Source organism: Oryzias melastigma, linkage group LG18 (assembly GCF_002922805.2).
Source record: "Oryzias melastigma strain HK-1 linkage group LG18, ASM292280v2, whole genome shotgun sequence".
Taxonomy (NCBI): Eukaryota; Metazoa; Chordata; class Actinopteri; order Beloniformes; family Adrianichthyidae; genus Oryzias; species Oryzias melastigma.
Genome location: NC_050529.1, coordinates 8,241,747 through 8,249,016, shown reverse-complemented (window position 1 = coordinate 8,249,016; position 7,270 = coordinate 8,241,747). Strand labels below are relative to the sequence as shown.

General features: G+C 37.5%; 1 protein-coding gene across 1 annotated transcript in view; it reads left to right on the top strand.

Moving 5' to 3' along the window:
• The window catches only part of LOC112156171, a 28,993-nt gene that overhangs the window by 885 nt on the left and 20,838 nt on the right, over positions 1-7,270 (top strand). The window lies entirely within an intron of this gene.

Below are 7,270 nucleotides of genomic sequence, written 5' to 3'. Positions count from 1 at the left end.
AGTAAAATTAAAGCTAGTCTGTATTAGTAACTTTGACTTTGGACTGTTGAACCTAAATTAGCAAATGGAGAATTTGAAAATTATCCATGTGCCAGTTTTGAAAATCTCTGAAAATCTTGTTAATTTTAAGGTGTTACCCATTTTTTTCTCAAATTGAGGTCTAGTTGGTAGGTCTTGCAGGTTTTCCCCGTGTATATTTTTAATCCAGTTTCCACCTGCTTTTTCATATTCTGTTGATATTGCATCACATTATTTTTTTTATGCAATTCTTAAAATAAATCATTAAATACCCTCGCTTGATTTGTAATTTTGCATTTTTTTTTAGTGCTGTCTATAGAAAAAAATCATTAGATTAATCACACTAGGGCAGGAATGTCAAACTCCTTTTGGTTCTGGGGCCGCATTCAACTTCTGATCTCAAGTGGGCCAGACCAGTAGCATAATAGCAAAATAACCTATGGCCGACTTATTTGTTTTGTTTTTTTTCTCAGTTACAAAAAAATGCCACAAACAACCTAGTAGCCTTTTCACTTATTAGAGCACATTTGTTCACAGAGGCCAATGGATTTCAAATTAAATGGATTTCACTTAAAAAAAGTTTCAGTGGTATGTTGTAAAAAACACTGTAAAAAGTGAGGACAGTACTACACATCATCAGATTGTCTCCACTTTTGCCATGGTGCAAAATGTTGATGAACTCTTAGCTGTATTTATGGATACTTAAGAATACTGAAAGGAAAGAAGGAAACAGATTCTGATCTGGCCTGAATTCTGCTGTACAGACAGGAGGAGTAGCAGAAGCTGATGTTATATGCAATTTTCTCAGTTTTGTTGCAAATGCTGGGAGGTTAACTTCCCAGAGCTCTAGCTGAAACACACACAGCTGTCTACATTTGCTGCATTACTTCCATAGACTGTAAAAACAATGGACAGAGCGAGCACTGAGGTCCCCCATTGGAAATGCATTACTTCCTCTCCTCGCAAAAGTAGGCCGCCGCTTTCACCGTCAATTCCTGAAACAGATACCGCCATTTGCAAACAATCTTCAGCGATTGGTCTGAGTCATAGCTGAGTCATGGAATCTACAGGAAGTACTGTCGCCAATCAGGAGTGAGTTTGTTGCAACCGTCCACCTCTTTCCACGTCTCAACCACGAGACCGACCGCGGATGTAAACACCTTCAATAACGGCGGCTCAGGAGAATGGCTTTTCAGGTTTGGTTTTGATCACGTGGCCAGAAATCCTCCGGCTCTTTTCTAAATGACGTCGTTCCTGGTTAAGGTTAGGATTATGGTTATGGTTAGGGTTAGAAAAGCAAATTGTTCGTTTGTAAGGCTGTCTGTGATGCTCACGCCTCCACCAGAGGACGTGTCAAACCTGGAAAACACGTTTTAACACTTTTAGGACCGCGCATATTATATGCACGCAAAAACCAGTTTTGGCGTATATTATACACAGTATTTCCCAAATCGTGGCATATGTACGCATTTTACTGAGACTGGGCTGATTGTACAAATCATTGTTGAAGCCTTTGAGGGAGAACCATCCCAACATTTGATTCTGTCAGCGGTCCTTTTGGATTTACTTACATTTATTCCTTTTTGTCGAGATAAAAGGAGCATTTGGGTTACGCTGCTGCAACGCTGCTGCAGACCGGCGTGTGTCCCACTCGCGCGCCGCAGCTCGTCTCTTTACATGCGGCCACGTTAGTCTGATCAGATGCACGTGAGAAGCGCGTTCAGCGGTATTTAAAATAAATAACCATCCTAACAAGTGAACAGCTGGATCTTCTTTCTGTTTGAAAATACGTCCCGGTCCTTTAATGTTTCTCTCGCGCTCCTCACACGGCTGCGTCTAATTCAGGCTGAAGCTGGAAAAGTTCGGCGAAAATGAATCTTTGGTTGGTGATTTTATGCGCATATATGCAACTTAGATTTCATAAGCTACAATCAAAAGAGTGAAATAAAGAAAAACGAACGTAAAACAAAGAAAAAAGTTCAAAGCACATAACCTCAGAGTGAAATCTATTTCTACAGAGTAAATCCTCATCTAAAAATGTCCACAGCATGCTCCTCTTGTTGTTTCAAACTGCTGCATTGGTACATTCCATTGAGGAAAACAACAGTAGGACAATGATTGGTACATTGTTGAATTGTAAAGTAGGTGTTAAAAGGTCTTCACGGACCCATTGATGAAGTCTGCTCCCATTGGCTACCCGTCACCTGTCAATCAAACCCCCCAGACGGTCGACGTCAGACCCACAAACGCTTATTGAGCCATCTGATTGGTCAATTTATAACTCTAATAACTTGTGATAATGGAAAAAAATCTTTAAAAAAAAATTAGGATTAGAAAAAAGAAGTTAAGCAGAAAGCAGCAGAGGAAGAATGATTATTCTGACATATGAAATGACTGAGAAATAACTGTCTGTTTCTCAAAGTAAGTCAATGGGACTTTGGCCTTTTTGCAACCCAGTGGTACTTCTTATATGGAACATGGAAGTAGGGGGGCTTGCTTTGTCCAGTTATTTTATATCCAGTCTATGATTACTTCTCCTTATGTAGGACGACTGAGAATTTGCCCTGAGGTTGAACTGTTGCCCAGTGTCTCTGGGAAGGCTTCATAGTTTAGTATGGAATCCTAGAGACTTGCACTCATTTGCTTTTACCACTAAAAATCATGCCTTTTGTACAAACTAGTGGTGTTGAGGTATTTATTTAATTAAACATTGGTTTTGAGTTGTTCAAATAAAGATGTTCAAAATCACAGAGAAATCGCACAATAGCAGAACCATCAGGTATCATTTTCTGTTGATCACCGATAAAAGGTTTTTATACTGGTAAGTTAAATTGCATCACATACTGGCTATGGTTTAGGTAGCTGCCCTGAACAGTTAATTTTTTATAGTGCTGGTACGGTTGGCATGAACTTGCAGAACCTTATGTTATCTGGTGTCTAATTTTGATACTACATGGGCAGGGGAGAGGAGAGCTTTGTGCATGAGTAAGTTTATCTTGTTCTTTTGTTGGTAGTTAAAACTATTTTGGTGTATAAATACATTTAAATATGTGTGTTTTTGTATTGGTTGTATTGTTCTGTGTTTTGAAAATGAGATGTTGCATCTCAAGAGGCCCTCCTATAACAATAAACATATCTGTCAACAAAGTGTCTGTCCAAATTGGCAAATTATGTATTAGTCAATACTCCACGCAGAAATAAGACATCTCCACAGATATCGGGGAAGGGGGCAAGGGAAAATTGCATATTCAGCATTCTTTTCTCTCAGTTTTTGTACATTTAGTCTCCTGACATGTAAATGTAATCTGAAACTACATGTTATACATTTTTGTCTATGTCCAAAGTTTAAGGTTGTTTGAATACATATTTATGCTTTGAAGTAGGCGTACTCTATATATGTCTACTCAAATATATTTTTCAAAGCTTCTAGTAATTTTAAGCTTTTATCTTCTTGTTTTTACCTGTTTTACTTTACCGATCTAAAAAATGATCTGAACCGTGTTTTGTGATCCATTGCACCCTTAGTGAGTATTGTTTCTTCTATAGCTGTGTACATCTAGCTATACGCAGATAGATAAATCTGCATTCCAACCTTAGTCATGTTAGTCAAATGTATTAGTTTTACAGGTATGGAAAATCATAGAATAAGGAAACTGGATGTCTGTTGTAAAGTTGCACTTGATGGTCCTAACCAAGAGGTTTTTGACTACCACGAGTATCTGAAAAAGGTTTTATAAGATGAAATATCAGTGAATCAAATGCTCTTCCACAGGCTGTTCACAGTGCAAATGAGTATCTGAGTAGTAATGAGTAGATGTTTGTTGCACAATCCCATGTTCAGTAAATGTCCATGGCTCTGAGGTGTTATCTACTAATTAGAACTTAGAAGAAAATGAATAAATTTGAAATGAAATTATACTAATTTGTCCTTTTTTACTTGTGCAAATATACCTGCTAAAATAGTCAATTTGTAATACATTTGCTCAGGGGAGGAAAAGCTAAGATACACAAATCTGAGGCTGCGATGAGACACCGCCACCACCTTATGTTAAACCAGGGAAAACCCTGGTTTTAGTTTTCCTATGTGCTAAAGACCACTCTTTCCTTTGCATTGTGCAGTGGGAAAACATTAATTATTGATGCATTTGTCTTCATCCACGCAATGACAAAGTTTGTTGGCAAATATAAGGCTTTAGGAGGACTCTTAATTGCAGGAGGCTGCTACCAGCTGACATCTCTAAACTAGTGCATAACTGAACATAGAAAACTAAATGACCCACCAGAGAGCTGCATACATTTAAAGAACAAGAGGCATCTTTAATGGTTATAAAAGAAACTGGTTTAACAGGTTGAGCAGAAGAGATCAAGTCATGTACTTAACTAAATGCCAAAAGGTAACCTAACTGTGACTTAAAAAAAAACCCCAAAAAACATTAGTTGAGAATTTGAATGACAACACAAAACAGGTTTTTGGAGTTTTAGACCTTCACATCCTCTTGATCAACTGGTGCAGCAGGGATACCAAACGGGACACTGAAGCAATCAGCATGTAGCCAAAATGTCAAAACAGTGTTTTAATAGTTTTGTGTGCTTCTCGCTAGGGATCTAGGTTTTTTTTTCTTTTAACTTGCCCTGTGCTACAGCTGAGCACGCATATAGAAGCTGAAGGTGTCTTGTGTTTTACATATTTTACTGTTACAACATTAGGTTATGGGTCCTGTAACACACGAAGCATATTTGTGCAAATGTTTTTGTAGTTTAAGCTAAACTATATTTATCTTGGTTACAATATATTTGTTTTCTTTTTTGTTGAACCGCACGTTAAAGAAGAAGAGGGAAGAAGAGAGAGGGATGTTAAGGAAACAGGAGGATAATTACTGAGAGGTTGCATCTAAATTTGATATGTCTCAAAGGTCATCACCAGATTTGCATCAAGACACTGAACTTTTGGCATAGTTTGTTACAGACCCAGGAGTGGAGCCCAGAGAGTGATACACAGCACTGATGACTAGTACCTAAGAACCTGTGCAATCAGACATTGTCAGTTCATGGATGATAATTTTCCTCCCCATCATGACAGAATTGTCAAAGCAGAACTTCATCAAACTAATAAACTTTGTGTTTCTACTCATTTATTGTTAGTATTATAAAAAATATTTTTTAGATATTGAAAAAAAAGTCAGAAAAAATAGGAATAGCACTGTGATTAACGATACCCCTAACATGTTGTGAGTAAGGTAATTAGAGTAACATGGTGAGTTAAGGAATAAGAGAGGAGTGCAGAGAGCAACTTTAGAGAAGAGAGCAGGAGAAGAGCAGCTCAACTATGACCAAAACTGCATTATTTTTCTCAGTGATGACATGATTTCAAGTTGGGTGCAATAAGGTCAAAAGAAGACTTGGCTGTGAAAAAATTATGGCACGCTCACTCAGGTAAAAGCCAGTCAGACTTGTTTGGAACGCTAACAAGAAGTTTAACGGCCAAAGCTTAAATCACTTTCTGTTGAAGGTGCCTGAGGCCGTGAACAACATCTGTGCTGTACATTTAAGGTTCAGTCAAGGGGTCTTTTCTGCTCTGGAAGACATCAAGAAAATGTATGACTCAGTCTGGCTCGAAGATTGTAAAATGCATTTACAGTTGTTCCTCTGACGTGATACAGAAGATGAGGACCTAAGCGAGGGTGCAACTGCAAGACTGAACATGGGTGTCAAGCCGGCTGTGTGGATTGCACAAGTTGCGATGAGAGAAACTACACATCTACTGAAATTTTCACTCCGAACAGAAGAAATAAGATGATGTGTATGCGGAAGACATACTGACTTTGCACAAGATTTTGAGGACACTGATAGACTGAACTGTCACATTTTTTCTGAAAGCAGAACAAGGAAACTGCTTTAAGCAAGTAAATACTTAGTTAAGTTTTTACTTCAACTGGCATTAACAAATGGGCATTATTTGCACCCATCGATCACAAGAAGGCATCTCTGACATTAATGTCGGTGATTTAATTTCATTTTGCTTTTGTTTTTATGGTTTAGGCACTGTATCAAAAAAAACAAAAAAAAAACACCCCGTATGAAAAGGGTTCACGGAAAACCTTCCTGACCTGGGAAATGCAAGTAATGTATATTTCTAAAATGTGCTTCCTCCTTCTTTCACTCAGAGAATAATGGCAAGATGTACGAGAGTGGGAAAAGTAAAAAGAACAACACCTAAGTTAAATTTTTTTTCCAATAGTTAAGCTCCTGAAAGAAGTAAAAAAAGCAAATATGAACTCAGGCCACTTTACAATGTAGCCCTGGTTAACAATAACAGAGTTCAAACACTACCCTTGATCTTCACCAAGTATTTGGTTATTTATTTGACGTTATATTAATGTCTGGATTCTAAAATGCTCACTGAAAGTCTTTTTCCATTAGTGCTTTGTAGTTTCCGAAAAGAAATAGCCTTACTGAAATGAGACCAAAAATGGTTATTTAATGAGGATTACCAGAAGGCAGCAATCAGATGGCTTGTTATGAAGCAACACAAAAGTAATTTCTGATAAAAAATATTTGTACTTCTTTTTTAGAAACTCAAAAAACTGTTGAAAAAAATATATTAAAAATATTATATTATGTTTAGATAAATAATATTCATGTTTATTACCCAGACTTGATCATTTACTTTTGTAAAATTCCAACGTTTGTTATGGTGGATTCGAGAGAGCCACAGCTGAGAAACGCATGACCATTAGACTTAGACTTAGACTTGGCTTTATTGATCCCTTTGGGATGGCACCCTTGGGGAAATTAAGTTTTTCAGCAGCTTACATAAGTATACATAATAAAAACTGGACAGATTAGAGAGGTTTCTAAAAATAAAAGCTTGAAACCACTTCCTACATTTAATCAGCTTGAGATAACAATATTCTATAAGGTGCCTTCTGGTGCCTGAGAGTAACAGGTAAGTGAACATTTACAGTAAAGGTAGATGATAAACATTCATCTGTCATCTGATCTCATTTTGTTCTTTGTTGGGTCACAGAGATGCTGGAGCCTTTCCTTACTATTTCAGGATGAAGGAGTACACCATAGAAAGTTTGCCAGTGCATTTCACACCTCATACAAAAAGCACACTTAAACTAACTCCTAAGGCAGAATTTACCCATCAATCAACCACTGAAGCATATTTTTGGAATGTGGGAGGAAGAAAATGTTTGAATGCATAAGGAGAACATGCAAACTCCACACAGATATATGGTGGCCCTGA